The following is a 24,032-nucleotide window of genomic DNA, read 5'->3' on the forward strand; positions in this document are numbered from 1 at the left end:
ACAGTCAGTCCTTGTGATGGTTATTTTTGTGTGTCAACTTGATTGAGCTAAAGGATACCCAGATAGCCAGAAAACATTATTTCTGGGTGTGTCTGTGAGGGTGATTCTGGAAGAGATTAGCACTGAATTACTACACTGAGTAAAAAAGATCCACCCTCACCAATGTGAGAAGGCATCATCCAATCCATTGAGGGCCTGAATAGAACAGAAGGTGAGAGGAAATAGACAGTCATTCTTTCTGCTTGAGCTGGGACATTCATCTCCTCCTGCCCTTGAACATGGGAGCTCCTGGTTCCCAGGCCTTCAGACTCTGGGACTTAAACCATGACCCCCCAGGTTCTCAGGCCTGTAGACTCAGACTGAATTATACCACTCACTTTCCAAGATCTCCAGCTTGCAGATGGCAGATTGTGGAACTTCTTGGCCTACATAATCATGTGAGCCAATTCCCATAATAAATCCTCTTTTAGCTATCTATCTGTCTGTCTGTCTATCTATCTATCTATCTATCTATCTGTCTATCTCTATCTCTTTCTCCTACTGGTTCTATTTCTCTGGAGAACCCTGGCCAAAATAGTCCTCTAGGCTCTTTTCCACCTTGTCATCCTCTAAATCATCGTGGCTCTAAAACACTCTATAACAGGCTAAGAGTAGTTGTTAAGTGTTGCCTTCAACCTATTCAATTAAATAAGCAATTACTTTAAAATTGAGAGTTAACCATAACTGTAATTCTAACTCCAAGAGCTATGACTTTTCTGGTATGAATCACTCCCTTCAAAGGCACAATCCAGAAGCTTTCTCTGCACAGTATCAGAAAAATGAATTTCTTTAGTTATGAGCTGTCATAGCAACCTCAACTCTGATTCATTTTCCCCATTTCTTTATTCAGATACAAGGGTTGAATGCCTCTCTCTCAAAAAGATGGTTTGATTACTTCAACATTATTCTACTTTACAGAAATGAATTTTTTAAATAAAAAGGATCCTTTTTTGTTAAAAAATGTCTAGAACTTAAAAAATCATATCTTAATTTCTATAATATAAATTGGAAATATATAGTTTAAAATGGAAATATTTGTCTTTGGGTTTGCAAATACTTTCACTGACAAAGTGTTGAGGACTTTTTTTAAGTTTTTTTCACTTTGGCACTAGAGAATTTAAACTAGGAAATATACTGGAGGAGAAAAAAATTATGACAACCTTGTGAAATAGCACTGCATCCTTGGATTTGTGTGCTAGTTCTCACTGATGAACTAAAGTACATGTCAGACTTTTTTAGTAACCATGCTCCTTTGACATATTTTAAAGGGCAGGCTATTTGCATTTTGTGAATGCAATAGGCTATTTTCTTCCCTTTGACTTCTTTTGCCTTTCTTTTGCCTTAGTACTTTTGTTCCAAGAGAGGATGTGGTTACTACAATTACTATAATGTAAGTACTGATAATCTAACTTATCACCATCTGGAAATAGAGATGTCCAGGAAAGTTCCCATTCACTTGTTTTAGATGCTAAATCACAAAATTTGAATGTTTTCACTAAATGTATTAGGTAGGTTGAAGATTTTACTGTAACTTTGTCTGGTTGACTTTATTACCAGCAAGTTGTTTTCTTTCTAAACTTTCTAGTCAACATATATGTGCAAAGGCACTACATATATGTATCATATCATATCATATCATGTATCACTGAAAATCCAACAGTGGAATCTCTGACCCCAAGAAGCTTATAATCTAGTAGAGTTATTAAGAGTGGGCATATAAAGAAATAACCATACTACAAAGAAGCATGTAGAAAGTATTAGAGCCACAAGTGCTTTTGTGCATAGCACCTAGAGATCACCTTGAGTTAGAGCATATGGGGAGAGCTTTGTGGAAAAGCTGGCATATGAACTGGGTTGAAGCTTAAAGGATGGGTAGAATTTTGAGAGGCAGAATTGGAATAGAAGAGTGCTCTGAAAGGATAAAATATTTAAAAAAATAGGAGATGTGTTTGGGAAAAATCAAGTAGTTTTATCTGGCTATAGTATAGGGTACAGCAAAGAAGAAATAAGAACTAGAATGTAAAATGTAGAGTCTAAAAGTCCTATAATGCTTAAGCTAGAAGAGATCTCAATAACCCTTTGTCTTATCTCGTGTTTTTACAGATGTGGAAAATAAATGTCCCTTTTCACATGTTCCTCTGTTTATATGCCCTGTTCTAAACACTGATTTTTAATTTGTTTGTGTTGTCGCATTGCCATTGATAGGCTCAAATGTAATTTTGATGCAAATAGCTTGAGTAAAAGTTACTCAACAAATTCATCCATGAAATATATACATATATGAGAAACGGTAATCACATCTTTCTTTTTCCAGCTCTGACAGCCAAAATTTGAACATGATGTATCTTTTCCCCAGAATTCAGCTGGTTACGTTTGTAAATTTATTTGGCTGCACAAGGGAATGAGGCTAAGCTACACTTTAAGTTTCATAGGCCAAGTTCTTCGTTTTTACTATTCTTGCATTTCAGGACACTGCACAAGAATCAATAGCATTGGCTTCAGCCTATTACCTAAGAAGTACATGTCCTTTAGATTTGCCCTTGCAGATTTTGCCTGCTGTCCTCAAATCTGAGTCCCAGTAGGCACTGAATCCTGTCCCCTTTTCCATTCTCCTAATGCTAAATTGTGTTCATAAAATCACACACACACACACAAATAAAACCAAAGCAAACAAACAAAACTTTCCCATTCAAATCTCTTAAAATTTTAAATTAAAATTTAAAATTTTACAATATCTGCCCTCCTGAACAAGTTCTGCCTCTCTGATATTTTGGTTACAGTGTCCTCACCCAAGATACTGTTCTTTTCAACTGCTGTTTCTCTGTGGAAACTCACAGCCAGCTAAGCCTGTGTTTCCATTCACTCTGATAAGAGCTCTCTCCACTTTGGTCTTCACAAACTCAACTCTTCAGCTTCTAACATACAGAAAGAATGAATGACCCAGCAAGCTCTTTAAAATAGCCCAGATGAAGCACAATAACCATTTTCGTCCTTAAAAGCCCTTGGAAGCTTGTCGCTGTTGTTGAAATAGCTTTTCCTGTGTAGCTACTGAAATTTGCAGCAGCATCTCTTTGCCCACAGGCCTATTGGTGCCTTTCGGTAGCCCCTATTATGCCAAAGTCACCTTCCCCACCATTGTTTTCAAACCTCACTGTAGAACGCAAATCAGGGCCTGCCAAACTGTGCCTAATAGTCATTCGCTTTCTAGGCCTGTTGTTTGGAAAAGCCGCAAGTGCTTTATTTTGAGGGTCAGTCTTTGGTTTCACCCCACACAGCAGTAGCTTGTTCTTCATACTATCCTCTGTGGGAAGAATCTTAAACACACCAGCCAGCCCCATGTTGTTAGCATAAGAGCCATGCAATATTGATAAAGTCAGATTTCACCCTACTCCTATCCCTCTGTGCACTTCAAGTGCTCGTCTACATATTCTAGTGTTGTATTCTCTGAATATTTGCAGAACTTAATTTTATTTTATCTGCTCCACTTGAACCTAAGTCTTCAAGTCCAGTCATCCAACTTAACAAAGTCACACACAAACTAGAAGGTCCTCGTATAAATTGGAAAAAAGCCAATAATGATCTGTTACCATTCACCAAAAAAGGTGCAGTAATATCCCCCTGGGGAGAATGAAAAGTCTCATCATGAACAGAAACAATTTAGAATTTGCCCAAGTACATTACAGCTGTACATATTTTTAAGAAAGGGGTAAACATACTTAACATTGTCTATAGCATGAAGGTAGAGACAAACTTAGAGTCAGAAATATATTTCCTGAAGAGAAGTGCAAACTTCAGGAAACTGAAGTAAAATGAAAATATTTATCCATTACGATTCCATTGCTGTTCTACCCTCCCTATCTACAGAAAAAAACAAATTAATCATTTTCTGTTGAGACACGTTAATGGTCCTTTCTTTCTCTCATTCATTCAACACATATGAATTGGACAAGAACTATGTGCTAGATATTATGCTAAACACTAAGGAGATATTGGTGAAAAATACCAAAACAATTCCCGCCCACATAAAGATTACGGTAGTTTGTGAGTTAAATAATAATGAATTTGTAAGTGTAAGGTGATATAGAAAGAGGGAGTTGAACAGAACTCTGAGGTACCCAAAACTTAAAGGATAATCAGGAAAATTATATTGCAAAGGGTGACAAGGCAAGAAAAAGGGTGAATAAATGGGAGAACTGATGATCTTCTTTCACATCAAAGTCCTAGATTTCAGACAAATTGCCATAACATATACAATGCTGAGCTCACAAGAAATTAAAGAAAATCTCTCCGTGGCAAATTAAAATTAAAATAAATTTAAAAAGGATAAGACAAATATAAAATGCCAGGAAACTAGGCCTTTGGGGAGTTTAATGTCCAGGTATATGAGAATAGATATTAAGGCCTTAAATCTATGTTATGTGGAGTGGATGACCTGAGCCCCATATAGCATACACAATACTCAAAAGTGAAATATCGTCCATAAAAGCTGGGCTGGAAGACTTCTGCCTATCAAAAAAGGAACAGCTGAAGAAATCTGTTGATCTCTACCATAGTTCTGAGCATGAAAAAAATTGATAACCTTATCTAAAATGCTGTACATATAGTCATTCTTTTACATGAGTCCAAGGTTTAAAAGACTCTGTTTAGACAGAGAGGGCTAGTGGAAGTCCGTGATATCTTACAGAAAAAAAATGCAAATCCTTGTTGGAGAAAAAGTTCCTCAACTCAGATCCCTTAAGAACAGCAGAGATTAATTTTAGACAAGAGTGGGCTCACACTGAAAAATGAACATAAACTCAAGAAAACAAGCCATAATGAGCAAGAGATAGCAGAAACAACCAAAAGTTATTGAACCTCAAGATTTAGATATCAGAACTAACAGACACAACATAAATAACTATGCATGAAGTGCCCAAAGAAATAAGAGACAGAATTAAAATTCAAAAAAGGAGCAAGAAGTATCAAAAATGACTAGACAAGTTTGAAGAGAAAAGAGAATATAATGGGTTGAATATTTTATGTTGACTTGGATCCACTCTTCTCAGCTTTTCCACCATGCTCTCTGCCATCAGAAAGGTGACCTGTAGGAATCATCGCAGCAATCATATAATGACCCCTGACTTCTGATGGACTTTAGCCAGGGTGGATCATCGGTAGATCAGAGGGAGGAGGGAGAGTGAGACTTAAGATATCAGAACTAACAGACACAACATAAATAACTATGCATGAAGTGCCCAAAGAAATAAGAGACAGAATTAAAATTCGAAAAAGGAGGAAGAAGTCAAAAATGGCTAGACAAGTTTGAAGAGAAAAGAAAATATCATGGGCTGATTATTTTATGTTGACTTGAATCCACTCTTCTCAGCTTTTCCACCATGCTCTCTGCCATCAGAAAGCTGACCTGTAGGAATCATCGCAGCAATCATATAATGACCCCTCACTTCTGATGGACTTTAGCCAATGTGGAGCACAGGTAGATCAGAGGGAGGAGGGAGAGTGAGTCCGGGTATTTATGCCCTTGGCTTTTGCCCTGTGAGGTCCCCAGGACTGGCTGTGCCTTTTGACAGAAGTCATTGCTCCCTCTACGTGGACCTGCTCCACAAAGCCTCCCTTCTTCTTAATTCCAGTGACTTCTCCCTCACTTAGAGTTCTGTTGCTGCTATTCCTGAGTTTCTGCACTATTCCTTGTGGTTAGCCTTTATCCTAACCAGAAAGAAAAGACAGAGCACTCCAAAGAAATGGCAATTACACTGACAGTGAAATTCTTAATAGTAACAATAGAAGCCAGAAAACTGTGGAGCAAGATCCTCAAAGTGCTGAAAGAAAAACTGTCAAGTTGAAATTGTATAACATTACCATTCAACAGCAAGCTCCATACAAAGCAGTTTAAGATAAACAGAAATCAAGAACATTTACTAGCAACAGACTTTTATTACAACAAATATTCTACTTAGAAAATACCAAAGTTACAGAAAAAAACTAACATGAGAATTTAGTAAAGGGACTGATAAAGTCAATACATTAAAATCAATAATATTTCTATATGCCATTAACAAATAATTAAAACATTTAATTTTAAAAATTATACCATTTTAATAACTACAATAAAAATGAGATGTTTAAGAATAAATCTGGCACAGGATGTAGAGGACCTTTCTAGAGCAAATGTTTAAGCTCTATTGAAAGACATTGTGGAAGAGAGAAATGTATTGTGTTCATGAATACAAAGGTTATCAACAACATTACAAGAGGTCAAGTCTACCCAAACTGATCTCATGGTTATAGATATATGTATCTACACATATATAGATACATATATATCTCCAAGATATTTTATATTCAAAAATTAAATTTAATAAAAGGAAAATTCAGTATCAAGAAAACCAAACCAAGAATTTTTCTAAGGGATTAACACTATTTAATATTGCCAATGGTCAAGTAAAATGAAGACAGAGGAGTACCTATGAAATGTAATATGAAGTCTCTCTCTTAGTGATCTTGACAAAAGCAATTTCTCTCTTTTAGTGATCTTGACAAAAGCAATTTCATTGGAGTTGTGGAGGTGGAGTCCAGACTATAATGAAATGGAAAGGTATAGCGAATGCTGACCACCTCTGCCAAGATCCTTGGCTCTGCCATGGAAGAGAAAAGAGGCTAGCTAGAGGGGAATATGGAGTGGAGAGGAAGTCTTAATCTTTTAATGTGTAGAAATCTTGAGCGTATTCCCTGCTCGAAGAAAAGAGGCAGATGAGAAGGAGAGGTGAAGATACTGGAGACAAGGAAAAATGGCCACATAGAGATCCCTGAGACTGCAGGAGGAAACAGGATTGAATGCAGAGGTTCAGGGCTTAGTTTACCCATGCAGAAAGAAGAGAATGGCAACAAGAGTCAAGAGTGGGGCAGGCACAGTGACTCATGCCTGTAACCCCAGCACTTTAGGAGGCAGAGATGGGAGGATTGCTTGAGTCCAGGAGTTAGAGATTAGCTTACACAACATAGCAAAATGCTGTCTCTGCAAAAAAAAAGAAAAAATTATCCAGGTGTGGTAGCATACGCCTGTAGTCCCAGCTACTAGGGAGGCTGAGGTGGGAGGATCAGTTGGGCCCAGGAAGCAGAGGCTACAGTGAGCCAAGATCACACCACTGCACTCCAGCCTGGGTGACAGAGTGAGACCCTGTCTCAAAAAAGGAAAAAAAAAAAAATAGATGCAAGAGTGTAGTAGATTGGGTGGTGGGTTATTAAAGGAACTGCTTTTTATTGCCTTCTACTTTTTCTGGAAACAAAGATGTGAGAGGACCTAAAGATACATCCTCCCCTCACCCATTTTCTACTACTCAGCTTTGATGCCAGTAAATTGAGTAATAAATTCCAAAGAAATGGATAAGCAAGAAAATCTCAATACTGCCATGTAGATAGTTATTCCACGAGATCTAAGTCACAGTTGCTTGATGGTTCTATACAGCAGAGTCTTCAAGTGCAGACCAGATATGGCTTTGCTTTAGTGGCTCTATTTGACTGCACAGAAGTCTTCAGGAAGATAGGATATAAGGGAAAAATAAAGCGGTAAAACTGTGCAGCTCAGAGTGCCATTGAGCAAAAGAATTGTGACTTGTCTGCTTTTGCATATTAAAACATTAATCTCCCCACGGGAGAGAAGCTCTGGTAATTTCTCTGCAAATGTCTTCTACAAGGATTCACAAGGGTAAAGAAAGATTCCTCACTATCCATTAATTTAAAGAACATGGTACATACAGATTCTCTTGTGTTTTCAATGAATTATGATTAGGCTAAAAACACAAATTCCTCTCATATTTTTCAAAAAGCATTTTTTCCTCCTCCCAAGATTAAGCCTCTATGTTGAATAATCTGCAAACAAACTTCACCTCACACATCAGCAAATAAATCTGCAATGTTCATGCAATGTTAGTTCACAACAGTCCTCCATTAAGAAATAGAAGATGCTTCATAGAATGAGATTTAATCCATGGTTATTTTAATGAAGAGTTACCACCCAAGGTGTACTTATTTTTTTCCTATATATTGTCCTTACAGTATGTATAAATTCCCATGGTATCTGCACTATAAGTAGCTATGGTACAAATAAACCTTAGCAGCATTAGCACCATCCAGCGTAAACAAATCCTTCCTAAAAATAAAATATATTTTGTGCTCAAGATATATCTTCTAAGACAGCAGGAGGGAAAAACAATCCAGCAGGTACAGTGGTTTTTCTACATTTAGCTGCCAATTTCTACGGATGACTTTAACCAGTGGATTTGACGGAGGTTAACATTTATTTCTACTTATGTGGAATGTGCCGAGTAGAAAATTCAGTGACGAGTAAAATTTTTAAGTGTGCCTGATGCACATAAAATGACCGTGTAAATGAAGCATATTGTGTTGCAAAGCTCTCATGAAAAGCAACAGATGTTTCCTTCCAACTATAATGTGTTTTAGGCCATGAAAAAAAAAAATGGCTAGAATGTTCAAAATGCATGATTAAAGATTTCCAATTCCTGGGCAATTTTATGATGATTGTCATCACAGGATCTTCAGACAGCATGCAGATGTTCAATAGATTGATCCAGTCAGAGCTAAATAACCATTTTCCAATTTAAAGAAGAGACAAATGGCAAAGCAAAGGATCCTACAGATACATAAATTGCTTTTAGCCTTTCTGAACTGGAAGTCACCTTCAACTTCATAACCGCAAGGGAGAGAAGCCCACCTGGCCCCGGCCACCACAGTGGTAAGCCACTCTCAAAGGGCATTTTCTTTCCCATCAATTGAAGCTCAAGTGAAGAACACCCAGTATATGAATTTAAACTGCTTTAGGCAGATCAGGGTAACAATATTTGTTTAAATTTAATTTAATTGCTTTTAGACAGATCATGTCTATTCACATATCACAGTCTCTACTCCCCCCCATTGTCTTATACCTAATCCATTTCACACACACACACAAATAATTTTTACTGGATTTTTAAATTTCACAAAAGAATGTCAAGTCTACCAATCATTTTTAAGTCAAGTTTTAGGTCTTAAGCAGCCATAAAGTGTATTTGAATAAAAACACTGTCAGAAAACATAACAGTGAAGTGTATGTTGCTTCCCTTTTGCTGAAGCCTTGTTTTACGTGATAATATGCACAAAGGATTGTTTGGGGAAAATGTAATCCATTTGGTTTTTTTCTAGTTTGGAAGGTTTTTTCCTAGTTTTTTTTTTTTTTTTTTCTAGTTTGGAAGACTCAAGTTTTTTTAGGGACAGGCAAATAATATACACAAGTGAAGTGGGTCAGGTATATGACAATAGGGTATGGTGGAGACCATGACATGTGAATAGACATAGTTTGTTTAAAGACAGTTAAGTTCAATTTTAAAAAAACATATGTTTTTGTCATCTAGAAGCTCTAGGTGGGTACTACACATAATGCAGCGATTTTATTTATAATACCCATAGAGTCAATTGAGTGTACTTGTAATTCAACATTTTAACAGGCAGCTAAGTAAGAGTAAATATTCTTCTCTATTAAATATGCTCAGCCACCCACATCATCCAAGATGAATTTATATAGTTTCTCGTGAATACAGGTAAAGCTGTAATTGCATCCTAAATGATCATCGAGTATAGAATATAACAATAACAATTATATTAATAGCTGTTGATATTATTAATACTATAATTTTATATGTATGTCATTTTTAGACAATCACACTTAATTATTATTACAAATCTGTGAAATAGTTATTATCCTTATACAATATATGGAGAAAAAAAAGACTCAGATAGAATACAATGACTTTTTTTTTTAAAGACAGGGTATTGCTATGTTATCCAGGCTGGACTCAAACTCCTGGGCTCAAGCGAACCTCCCACCTCAGCCAGCACCAGGTCTTTTTAATAAATGCAAGTTTGTTCAGTTGCATTCCAGCAACTGTTTCTAATGCTAGAATGTGCAAAGCCAAAATCAAAAGCATACATGTGAACAAAACTGCCATTCCTATTTAGATGAGCCCAAAGCTCTTCTATCCCAGGCCTCACCTCAATAGCTCACCCAGACTATCTGGTGGGAACTTTATAACACCAAATAATTGCTCAAATAATGGCTACCTTTTTATCCAAAATCATGGGAATCTGGGTAGTGATTTTTGAATGTCCCAATATATTTTTCTACCTAAAGCACCTCAGATTTTGTACTAGTTAGTATTCATATTATCAAATTTAATTCTAAAGGCATGCTAACGTGTAGCCAAGCTCCAAAATATATATTTTACACTATTATTGAACTGCTGTAAAAACTTGATATTCTTATATGTGGTTTTACTGTAAGCCATCTCAAATCATTTTTGGAAGTATGCCGGGAATAAATTATGAATAAATAAGGATAAGCACATAAATAAGAAATACCCAGTTTCTGCCAGCAAAGGACAATGAAGCCAGATTTTGTAACATCTCTGAGGTGATTATTATTCATAGGATGTTCAGGTAACACTTTCAAATACCAAAACCTGTCACTCCTTTCTACTAACTACAACGGACTTTTTAAAAATTGCTACCTGTTGCTCTCCCTATACTTTTTTGTTTGTGGAGACAAAGTGGCCAACCATTCCATTTGCTTGGGTACCTCCTGGTGCTGGCACTGAAACTCCTCAGTCTCAACCAAATCGAGATGCTGGTCATCCTAAAATGGAGCATGGGAATAGTAAAACTAGAGGTCCTTGAGGGTACCTTCTTGAACTAAGACTGTATTTTCCATAAAATCTTCTCTTTTTTTATTATAATTAATGTTTTTGTGGACCAATATGTTGGAAACAGAAAATACATGGCTGTATAAGTTAGGATCCCAAGTTAAATGTAGTATGATTTAGAATCCCATTGCAATGTTTTTATTCTGCAGTATCTACACTGATCTCTTTTTCTCTCACACGCACTCTTTATCGGTACCACATCGCCTAAGAGGTTCTGACAAGAAAATTTAAATAAGTGGGAGAAAAACTCCCTTGAGGTTTTGAGGGGCTTTTCATCACTGCTAGGGCATTGTTCCTGTTGCTTCAAACACTCAACCCAAAAGAAACATGTAAACCGAAGCATGGAAATTCTAGAATCTTAACAAAAGGAAATTATAAGCTCTTCACCTGTTTTCATTTGTTGCTGAGCTCAATTATCTAGCCTATGAAAAGGAAAGTGGATGTTAGTAGTAGAATCTGACTTGGTAACCTACCCATGTGGAATCCCCTGCAGTTTTAGGCAGAAAGGTAAATATGGTCCTTCCACATTCCCAAAGCTCATAGCTCGCATGTAATTTAGACACACAATTCCCACCACACAGAAGAATTGCCCTTGGAAACAACACAGCTGGAATTGAGGAGTAGATAAGTAGTCCTGAAGATGCTTCCACACAATATTTATCCGTCTTATCTATATGCAGCTTCCTGAGACAGAGCACTAGGAGATGTAGGGCCCACTAGCCTGAGATAAATAAATCTCAGCTTCAGGATAAACCACAGGGCTCTTAACAAAAGCAAGGCTTTCTCTCCTGCGTGATTTTAATAAGTAAATTTGTTCGTATACCAAGGTCAAAGAAAGGAATTATAGTATATAGTTATACAGCATTTAAGAAATACATAAACAGCTTATATGTATGAAAATAGTTCTGGACTATTTTCATTTTAAAAAATGTCTATAACTAGAATATAGACCCAAATACATGAACTAGAGTTTCAGGCTAGATATCCAACTTCTCTACTCTATTGTAATGGGCCAAAAGTCTATTATTTTCAGGATAATTTTGTCAGATTTGAAATGGAAACAAAATATCACACTGAGCAATGTTTGCTGCATTGTGTTTTGTTGTTATACAAAGTAATAGATAATTTTGGACAATGTTATGACACCTGAGTGAGCTGTTTAAGAAATTAACTATTATTCGTACTCATTCTTTAAATATTTATACCGAGTATATCTTCTTAGGTTAATGTAAGTAAAATAATTTAAGACAAATATATGTCAAGAGCAGAGTTGTGGCCTAGAAATTGTAAAGAAACATTTTCAAGCTTCATGTTTCCCTTCCTGGAGGACCATGAGACACCATTAGGCCAAACATGTGAACACGAATGATTGAAGCTAACGGGGGGCTATGGGGCATAGAGTATGGTGCGTAATTCTTTAGTCTTTTTGAAGAGTGAAGCATGAAAAAAGAAAATGTTTTGGCAAAATCACTGATGTCTAGCATGAGTCTTTGCATATGGCATGAAAAGTTCCCAAAAATCAAATCTTTAGTGAGAGATACCACAGGTTACTGGATAATAAGACTAAATTTTGAAATCTAATTCTCCTCGATTCCATTTATTCACTCAATGAAACTTCAATTAAAATCTAAAAATATTTTGGCACAGCTTTACAACATTATTCTAAAATTAGTTTGGAAGAAATATCAGTGAGAATGTCTTAAAAGGGGCACACAAACACACACACACATCAGAGAAAATCAAGAAGAACAAGGTATCAATCCTATCAGATATTAAGGAAACAGCAATGACATTTAAGCTTGTTTGGTATAACTAAATGAATGTACCAGAACCAGAAATCTAGGTGAGAGTGTGTAAGTGTGTGTTGTGTGTGTGCGCGTGAGTGTAAACCTCTAGAAAAATAAAATGTAATATGAGGTAATAGAAACACAAACAAGTGGGAAATAGAGGAATTATTTAAAAACTGCTGTTGGAAAAACGCTTAACTATTTTTAAGAAGAAAATCAATTTAATCCTTATCTCACATCATATAACAACAACAAAAAAAGTGTTGTATAGACTAGAGAGGAAAAAAATAATTAAAGAATTAGATATAAATTTTTCTAAGAGAAAAACAATTTAGGTAAATTTAAACCTAGTTTAGGTAAATGAAAAAGTACTGTCTACACACACACACACACACACACACAGAAGAGATACGACATTCAACTCATCCATAAACACATTTTCAACTTTTGTATGTTAAAAAATATATATTAATAACATAAATGACAACAGGTCGGTATTCTTACCCTAATATGTAAAGGACATTTAAAAATTAATGAAAGGGCCAGGCATGGTGGCTCATGCCTGTAATCCCAGAACTTTGGGAGGCCGTGGCGGGTGGATCACTTGAGGTCAAGAGTTCGTAACCAGCCTCGCCAACATGGTGAAACCCTGCCTGTACTAAAAATACAAAAGTTAGCCGGGCGTGGTGGCACGTGCCTGTAATCCCAGCTACTTGGGAGGAGAATCACTGGAACCCTGGAGGCAGAGGTTGCAGTGAGCTGAGATTGCTCCACTGCACTCCAGCCTGGATGACAAGAGGGAAACCCAGTCTCAAAAATAATAGTAATAATAATAATAATAATAATGAAAGGAAAACCAAGGTCTCAATATGCAAACAGGTTAAAGATATGAATTAGCACTACAAAATGAAGTACAAATAAAAATACACATTTCAAAAATGTTCAATCTCAAACAATAGTAGAAGAACATAGTACTTCTTTTATTTGTATAAATTTAAGGAGTACAAATACAGTCTTGTTACATGGATATATTGCATAGGACTTTAAAGCCTAGACTTCTGAGTAAAATCGATCTTGGTCCAAGACCCAATTCTATCACTTACCTGCTGTGTGATCTTGGGTAAGTCACTTAACCTCTCAAAAAATAAGTTTTCGAACATTTAAAATAAGAATGAAAATATTGTCCACCCTTTATGTTGTTGCAAACAGTAAATGAGATAACATAAAGGTTTTGCATGGTAAATTGTCTATAAGAGGGGCTCAATAAATTTTAGCTTTTGTTGTTGTTGTTGTTACAATCACATTCACCTTTCCAATTAACAAACTTTAAAAAAAAATCTCTCAATACTGGTGAGGATGGCAAAATGATTCATATCTTCCAGAAAGAATGATCTAATTAAACTAAAGAGCTTCTGCACAGCAAAAGAAACTACCATCAGAGTGAACAGGCAACCTACAAAATAGGAGAAAATTTTCGCAACCTACTCATCTGATAAAGGGCTAATATCCAGAATCTACAATGAACTCCAACAAATTTACAAGAAAAAACAAACAACCCCATCAAAAAGTGGGCAAAGGATATGAACAGACACTTCTCAAAAGAAGACATTTGTGCAGCCAAAAGACACATGAAAAAATGCTCATCATCACTGGCCATCAGAGAAATGCAAATCAAAATCACAATGAGATATCATGTCACACCAGTTAGAATGGCAATCATTAAAAAGTCAGGAAACAACAGGTGCTGGAGAGGATGTGGAGAAATAGGAACACTTTTCCACTGTTGGTGGGACTGTAAACTAGTTCAACCCTTGTGGAAGTCAGTGTGGCGATTCCTCAGGGATCTAGAACTAGAAATACCATTTGACCCAGCCATCCCATTACTGGGTATATACCCAAAGGACTGTAAATCATGCTGCTATAAAGACACATGCACACGTATGTTTATTGTGGCACTATTCACAATAGCAAAGACCTGGAACCAACCCAAATGTCCAACAATGATAGACTGGATTAAGAAAATGTGGCATATATACACCATGGAATACTATGCAGCCATAAAAAATGATGAGTTCATGTCCTTTGTAGGGACATGGATGAAATTGGAAATCATCATTCTCAGTAAACTATTGCAAGGACAAAAAACCAAACACCACATGTTCTCACTCATAGATGGGAATTGAACAATGAGAACACATGGACACAGGAAGGGGAACATCACACTCTGGGGACTGTTGTGGGGTGGGGGGAGGGGGGAGGAATAGCATTAGGAGATAAACCTAATGCTAAATGATGAGTTAACGGGTGCAGCGCACCAGCATTTCACATGTATACATATGTAACTAACCTGCACATGGTGCACATGTATCCTAAATCTTAAAGTATAATAATAATTTTAAAAAAAAGAATGAAATGAGTGCAAGCTTTCTGGAAGGCAATTTGGTAATATGTATAAGGCACTTTTAAAAGGTTCATACTCTTTATCCAGCATATCACATTTAGGAATCACTCCTAAGAAAAATAATGAGAAAAATAGACAAGGAATGTAAAAAAATGAGATCATACAGAAAATATCCATCACAGTGTGATAGCAAAAACATTACCAATAATCTTAAGGTCTAAGTTGAGAGGGAAGGCTAAACAATTGAGAATAATTCATAGGCCTAACTATTAAACAGCAATGAAAAGTGAGACAAGTGCTTACAGCCATGGGAAAGTGGTGTTTTTGTTTTTGTTTTTGTTTTTGTTTTAAGTATTTATTGCTGTGAACCAGAACAGAGCTTATCACAGTACCTGGCAAATAGTGAGACTCAATCAATAATTCAATTGAATTGAACTATAGAATTCTAAGCTACAAAAAGCAGGCATTCATTTTTCACACACATACACACACACATAATATATCTCAACTTATATAAAAGAATCACAAAAACTCTAGAAGTAAATATGATATAATTCTAACAATATTGTTTTTGATGATTTTTTTCTGACTCTTTAGGCTTTTCTCCACTTCCCATTTTTTTTTCAATGGAGACTTAGTACATTTATAATCAGAAAAATAGAGAGTAGGGAAAAAAAAGAAAGAAATCCTAGAAATTGAGTAGAAGCCAGCTGTATCAATTATTTCGCTTACACTAATCTGAGTGTATACTCTTCTTTACTTCTACCCAAAATATAAAATGGGAAAAAGGATATGAATACCATGAATAAATTGGGAGGCAGTCTTTAAAACATACCTTATGAAAAAAATATTGCAGTAAATTTCAAAAAAAGTCAAAAAAGTATGTATCTAATATTAAAATTATACATATGCTTTGCTCCCTATATAACTTGCAAGTATAAAAAACATGCCATGGCACAAACCCTTTAGGTACAAATTACAAATTTTTTTACAATGGAATTATATTTGCTTTTAGATACTTAATGTCACAAAGATTCATACATAGTAGTTATCATCAAGTTTTTAAAATCTGAAAAAATTCTATTCATTTAAAACTTCAACTCTATATGAAATCCAAAAGGTGTATTTCAGGAGATCAATGACATTCTCCAAGGGGAGAACCAAACAATTTCTCAGATTCCCTGGTTCTCAAACACACTCACCACAGACTGCCCTAGAAAGTGACAGAATATCAACCAGTGCTTCAAGTTACATGAGGGTGTGGCTGCCAGGCCACTAGCTGGACTCACTCACTGAAAGTTCAGTCTCCAAAAGGATGTGACTTAAATTCACACCTCAGTAAAATTATAGCTTACTATATGTCATGTACCTTTAAAGATGGGTGGTAAAACCCTGACTCATGAAAAGCTAAGTTCTTGTATTCCATGGGTCTGCTAGATCTATAATGTCTGCCACTTATAAAAGTTAAACTTTGACTGGGTCTGGTAGGCTCATGCCTGTAGTCCCATCACTTTTGGAGGCTAAGGCGGGTGGATAACCTGAGGTCAGGAGTTCGAGACCAGCCTGGCCAACATGGTAAAACCTCATCTCTATTAAAGATACAAAAATTAGCCTGGCATGGTAGTGTGCACCTGTAATCCCAGCTACCCAGGAGGCTGAAGCAGGAGAATCACTGGAACCCGGGAGGCAGAGGCTGCACTCCAGCCTGAGTGACAGAGCAAGACTCCATCTCAAAAAAAAAAAAAAAAAAAAAAAGACATAGAACATAAACTGAAGTCTATACCTCAATCATGTAACAAATTCAAGTACTTAATTTGCCTAATGCCAAGAGTTTGGACTTTTAAAGTAAAATATGTAGTGTTTTTACTATAGGAATTATTTTTTAAATTTTCCTTTGTATGATAAATATATTTGTAAATAACTGCTTTGTAAGTGTATTTCTTTTGATGTAACTTCTAAGGTTTGCTTCCAAAAACTCCTAAGAGGGAAAATGTGAGTGGGATTGTAAATGAAATGAGAATGGCCACAATTTGACAATTATTGAAACTGGCTGATGGGTATGTGGGAGTGCATTGTACTACTCTTATTTTCTACCTTTGAAATGTTACATAATAAAAAGCTTTTAAAAAAGGAAATGCATTTCTTAATTATGCCAAATTTGGGTTCATTAACTTAATTTCTTTGTTCTCCATTCTTACAATAGCCACATCCAGTGAACACGGCTGAAATGTCCACCACATTGATCTTGAGGACATTCCAACCAGACACTTAAACAATACAGAGATCGCATTCTGATGCACAGATGACAGAATAAATTAATTTACTCTGCTCTGTCCCATAATTTAATTATTCAGCCAAAGGCAGGGGTGTATATATCCAGACTAACAAAGAAGAAATTGTAAAACAAGTTTCAGCTGTCATTGTAACCAATAAATTATAGTACTACATGGCTGATTCAATTTGGTCATTGGTGACCAGGTCATCACTATAATAGAGGACATTAGGGGATCTGCTGAAGTGTCATTGAGGTAATTTGCACTTTTTTTGCATTCTTCCAAGGGCAATGCAACAGAAAAAAATTAATAATTATAGTCTTTGACTTCTAGAAAAAAAGAATTTGCTCAGCAGATGCTGTGAGGGGATTAGGATTAAAAATGCAAACGGTTAATACAATATCTATTTTAGAATAATCATAAGGTTTTTTTCTATCATGTTCATTTAATTTTCTTTTTTCCTTTCTCTTACCCAGACGCAAACAGAATTTTAGCATATTTAATTTAATTAATTCCTAACAGTTCTTCACATAAGCGGATCTCACATAAAAGCAGAGTGTGTTAAATATTACAATCAAATCTTTAAAGTATTACCCATAATCGATCTTCTGAATATACTACTAAGAATTTAGGTGCCTGTTGACTTTAACTTTATTAACTCACTGTGATATAAATAAATTATGTTTAAAAGAAAAGTTTAAAAAACTGAATGTATTGCACTTAAAATGACTCAAGGTTTCTAAGCATTGCACACTGCCACCTAGTGCTAAATGTCTCTTTAACACCAAATGCACAATGGATGTCTTCAACAAAGTGGAAATGCTATATTTTAAACCAAATTTATTCAGAACAACAGGTCTAAAATAATTTATTCATTATTCCTTCAAAATAAGAATGCTATTGGAAATAAATGCAATGACATATACCATAAAATCATACCCATCTCAAATTAAAATTTAAAAGATCTGAGTGGATTAGTTAATATAAAAAATTGCAAGTTTTGTTAATAAAGACATCCTCTCTTTTTAAAAACAAAGTGATTTGCAGGTTTTGTTAATGAAGACAAGAAATTTTTACTTTTTTAAAAAAAAGTGATTTTTAACTACTGTGCATCAACTATGCAGCTATTCTCTTATGAATGTGATGTATGCTAATCTCTAAGTGGAATATGTGGTTATCTAGCAAGTTTCGCATAAGAAGATGTCGAAAAAGACATCATACAGTGTTAACTGATCACTAACAGTACTTTAAAGCTTCCTTGGAGATAGCCATAATCTCCACGCACCTCTAGGCTCTAACTTCAATTAAAGATCCCACTGGTTTTTAGTCCTACTTTATTTTTTATTTTCCCAGCATTGAATAGTTTTTGTGTTCTGGTTGTTCTAATGGCTAGAGCACATCTCTGATCTTTTGGCTAAGAAAGGAAAGCCCCACGAAAATGAATGAGAACGATTTTGAAAGAACTAAAGGAAAGATTGCTATTGATGGTCAGGGAGTATATTCTATTTGATTCATTGTATGCTAAAATGGTAGTCCCCAAGTCTGATCTACTTAATGCACTACAACTATCTATTCTAAGAACTAAGGTGAAAGGTGAAAGGCTCATATTTCTGTCAAATTTTTCATAGTAAAAAATATTAAGATGATTCCCTGTAAATCATTGTTGCTTAACATTTAAAAATTCACATTCTCTTTTGAGAAACATAAAAATCTTGAAGTTCTCCTTCAAAGCTATTTAAAATGTATAAATAAATGATCTATTATAAACAACTAGTAAATGAACATTTTTAAAAATTATGTTTTTCTTTTGATCTTGGAAGATGCTTTACATTGATGCGGTTACTCCAATCATTAGAAGTCAGCATGACAATTAAAGTTGTCTGTGTATCTCACAAACTTTTCTATCCTTGTAAAACAACAAAGAAAAACATTGAGTAATTTCACCATTGTTTGTTGTATTGCTTTATTTTCATAACCAGAAGAGCATGTAAAGATAGATAGATAGAGATAGATAGAGATAGATAGATAGATAGATAGATAGATAGATAGATAGACAGATAGATAGATAGATAGATGCTCTCCTTTTAAGGGAGGAGATGTTGCTTTCATTCCCTTGAATATTATTGATTTAGATAATTCCCAAAGAAATGTATAACCATAACCACATGATTTGAAAAACTTCTCAAAATTTCCTTTAATCAGTTTAAACAAATTACTGCCAATTCTATTTCACTTAGTTCTTCATAGGGCTGTTTAAAATCGGGACACCAAGTTGGCATGGCTGCCTAATACAGAAGGTAGAATTTACTCAAAATATTGCAACTCAAGAAACTCAGTTTGAAATATATTATTTAAGGACATATACTGTATTGAAACCCAATTCACATCATGCTGGAATGACATCTATTGTAATAGCTAATGTTTGGTGAAATTACACAGTCCATTGAAAAAAATCTAAAGTTCTGGCTCCTAGATATTCCATTGGCCTTATGGTGTACTATTGATAGCAAGATACTTCCAAGAAATAAGAAATAAGATAGTGAGTACGACTGTGCCTTATATAAAAAACTATTATATATATAATATATAATATATAATATACCTATTATATATAATATATAATATAATATATGATATATATGATATAGATATTGTGTATATATGTATAATATATAATATATTTATATATAATAATCCTAACATATTATGTTAATATATAACACAACATAATATAATATTAATATATAAATATAATATATTAATATATTAATTAATATATATTAATATAATATATAATATATTTATACATAATAATCCTAACATAATATAATATACTGGTATATATCAATATATAATTATATAAATACATATATGATATATATGGTATACATATAAATTTATATATCATATATATCAAAATATATATAAATTATGATATATGTAAATATATATGATTATATATATTCAGATATATAATTATATACACACTATATATAATATACTGGATATATATAAATATATGTATATAAATTATATATAATGTAGTCCATAAAATTTCCTAAACATTTTAAATGCTTCTTTTAATCTACAAGATAGTGAAAATATATTTAAAACAATAAACTAACACAGCTTGATTCAAGTGACCATTGTGCCTGAGACTGAAAGAGTAATTAAAATTTTTGCACATATCTTAATGTCTTTTCTAGATATATACAGATCTCTTCTAGGTATATATTGCTCTAAAGTTTTTAGAACACAAAGACAATATGTGTCTTGCACAACAAAATTCAATCATAGCATCATCATTTGGATTTATCTAAAAATAAATGTTTAAACTAAAATTATTTGTTTAATAATCTCATTTCTGAAGCCTAAATATTATAGTATATATGATTAGAGTGTGCTCTAAAGAGCTCTCTAATCAAAGGTTTCTAACTCAACATTTTTTAAAAGTATTAACAAAGTGGCCTATGGAAAAGATTCCTTAAGGCTTTAGAAAGATATACAGGACATGTTGAAAAACTAATGTACATAATACAGAAGAGACTCATACAGCTTTCACCTGAACATTTAACTTGAGATTATTTAAAACAGGGCATTTCTATCTATTAAAATCCCCATAGTTGTGAAAGACAAGAATTTATTTTATACAGATTAGGTATGATATTTGTATACCTAATATTAGTACTACTGGGCATTACTCACTATGAAATAAGAAAATGTAATAGATATTCAGTAAGCATTTTACTCACTAATTATGATTCCATAATTTCTTTAACTTTTTGTTCTCAGATGTCAAATACTTACCTAGAAACTGCCACTCATTTGGTCGCTGTGAGTTTTAAGATCAGTTGGCAGGGTTTTTTTCTGTCTTTCAGAGAATTGTCATCTTGGGTTCTCCCTCAAGGTAGTGAAAGTTAACTTTGTTACCCATCTGGGGATTTATGGTACTTATACTAGAAGATGCTCCAAGGTTTCAAAAAGGAATTAATTACTTTCAATTTGCACAATTTAGAACGAATATCTGGCTTTTCCCTAAGCTTAATGATTTTCCATTTCACACAACTAAAATATAACAGCATTATTTTATAATCAAGTTTAACTGGTGAGTCTATGACATTAGAGCGATTTAGTATTTTGACAAAAATCTTATGAGACATGAAGCCATTCAATTTGCAGCCCCAAACTGAAGCTCAAACACAACATTTTAAAAGTATTTTCTGCCTATACCTTTGACTGCATGCTACTTTAAATAGAGGGACAAGACTAAATGGTCTATCTGGTTGTTCTTACACTTTATAAAGAGTCAAAAGCAAATTTGAGTTATAAATATGCACATCATAATGATCATTATTTTATCAAAAATAAATATTGATTTGCTTAATCAAAGAGAAAACTCTCCTAGAATAAGAGCAGTATTTCAATCTGCAAACATGTTTCTTAATGTCACTGAGCATTTAGCCTATCTTCACACACACATTTCATAACCTTTCAAGGACAATCTTCTAAATCACATTTTAAGGAAATACACTGAAAAAGCAATCCATTTTGCAATAGCATTTTACATTACTACAAATTCACGAGGTTCAACCTTCAATGCCCATGTACCTTTCACAAAACTATTGATCATTTCCTATCAATGCTTTACAGGATTATATCACAAAGGAACATAGAATGCATGTATGTGCATCAATGCGTAAAGGAGAGGATGCATTTCTTTGTATAGTATGTGAACTGACAATGCCCACTTGCCCAGTCCTTGCTTTACTCAACTTCTTACACATCATCAGCCAGCTGCCCTGTTGATGATTCCTTGCACCTGATGTGCTGCTTTATCATTGAGTCAGATTACTACCATTTCTGGTCCAGAACTCATTAAGAAAATTCCTTTTTCAAGCAAGGTCTTTGAAATGTACTTGTACACCTATAGAAGAACTATCTGGAGCTCATCTTGAGAGAGAGAAGATGAATTTATCCTCTGTCTTTAGGCTTTTACTTACAGAGCCACACCTTTATAAACAAGTTCTGTCTGTCATACTGAGAGGAAGGAAATATGCAAAATGTAACATCTGGAGTCATAAAATGTAATGACCTCAAATAACATTCTAGAAAGAGAAAGGAAAACTAGTTCTGGTTAGGGAGAAGATAAAAGAGGAAAAGGAGCAAATTTACATCATTAAAACAAGAGTAATAGAAAATGCTACCGGGTTTTTCCAGTAAGTTTTGTGCAGCAGCAGCGACAACCTCATCAATATGTGCTTCCTCACCCTCTTGTCCCCAAAGAGAAACTGCTGGGCCCCTCTCCACCGCCTCCCCAGGAGCAGAAACTACTGCCCCCAAGGAAGGGAGAATTCAGAAGCGTGGGGAGGGGGAAAAACAGCTACCAGCTGAAAAATTAGCTACCAGCCTGAAAGTACATTCAGGAACCAGGCTTCCAGACATTCCCCGGCCCTGGGCCCTGCCAGAGTGCCAGAGAGCTTGAGGAGCCTGCAGCATGTTCTCAGACCCGAAACAATGACCTCCCCCCTCCAAACCCAGGCACTCTCGCGCCAAGGCCCTAACCTCTCAGCGACATCTCTTTGGGGTAGGACAAGAGATGCTGCCTGATGGCCGAGAGAAGACATGCCAGGCTTCTCTGCCAGAATTAGTTGTTGAGGGTGGGATGAAGGTGGTCAAGGAGATGGGCTCTTTATTTTCAAAACAAAAAACAAGGCAACCGGGACCACCAACGTCAGTCACCCTCACTCCCCACCACTGCCTCTATTCCTTAAGGACTTCTTTGGAGGCTGGCGGCGGCGGCGGCAGCTTGCGATCATCAGGATTGGGAGTGAGAGCGAGTGCCCGGGCCAACCTCAGCGTCTCTCAGGGACAGCGCAGGTGGGCGCAGCCTTGGAAGGTCAGCGAGGCCAGAGCTCAGAGTTCCACGGGGGCCCGGAGAGTGTGCGTGTGTGAGTGAGAATGCGAAAACGCGCGCGCGCCGGGCAGAGGGGCGCTGGGCGAGAGGGTAGGCGCGGTGACAGGGGTACCCCAGTAGCCGAGGAGAGACAGCACACCCCACCCTTTAAGCTAAAGAGCTGGAGGGGTGATGGAGGCTGCAAGACTGAGAAACTTGATGCAAAACAGACAGGCTCCCCCCTCCAAGACGTGCCGCCACGCTCTCAGACACGCTCCCTCGCCTCCCGGATTACCCACCATCAGCCACCCCACCCTGCAAAATTCCCCACCAAGCCCTAGGATCCCAGGCGGGTAATTACCTCTCCCGGAGGCGGAGTAGGGGGCGGCAGCAGCAGCAGACACTTTTAGCCCGACTTTCCTGCGTTCGCTTGTGAGCGTGTGAGCGTGTGCGCGCCCAGGAGGAGCTGTAACCTGCTATTTATAGACCGAAGCCTCAGCACCCGGGGCTGAGAACCCGGAGGAAACTAGCAGGCGGCGGCGACGGCGCAGGGCGCCGGCCGCAGCTTCACGAGGCTCCAGCAGCTCTCCTAGCCTCTGGCTTCGGCCGCGCTCCCTGCTCGCTCCTCGCCTACCAGCCCCGCGCGCGCCCCAGAGAAGTTGTCACCAGCGCGGCTGGTTCTCCGGCTGCTCACACGCCCCCTGGCACAATTGCTACTTTCTTCCACCCCAACCCCCACCCTCCCCGCTCCTCTTCCTCCTCCTCTGCTCTCTCCAAGCGGTCTCCTCCCAATGTCACCAGCGACCGTCGCGCAACTGGCGCTGCTCGCTTCCCGCTACTGATAGAGCGGAGACGGTGGCCCGGCTGCCCACCCCGAAATTACCACGCTGG

The 24,032-nt window shown here is 36.3% G+C and overlaps 1 protein-coding gene across 2 annotated transcripts in view; it reads right to left on the reverse strand.

Moving 5' to 3' along the window:
* The window catches only part of INPP4B (inositol polyphosphate-4-phosphatase type II B), an 831,569-nt gene extending 807,740 nt beyond the window's left edge, over nt 1-23,829 (reverse strand). For both annotated transcript variants that reach the window (XM_054486648.2, XM_054486647.1), the window contains exon 1: nt 23,503-23,829. The gene's annotated coding sequence lies outside the window, so the exon portion shown is untranslated. The remainder of the gene's footprint in view (nt 1-23,502) is intronic.
* Between the last annotated feature and the right edge of the window lie 203 nt (nt 23,830-24,032).

This window comes from Pongo pygmaeus, chromosome 3 (genome assembly GCF_028885625.2).
Source record: "Pongo pygmaeus isolate AG05252 chromosome 3, NHGRI_mPonPyg2-v2.0_pri, whole genome shotgun sequence".
In the NCBI taxonomy this organism is placed as follows: domain Eukaryota; kingdom Metazoa; phylum Chordata; class Mammalia; order Primates; family Hominidae; genus Pongo; species Pongo pygmaeus.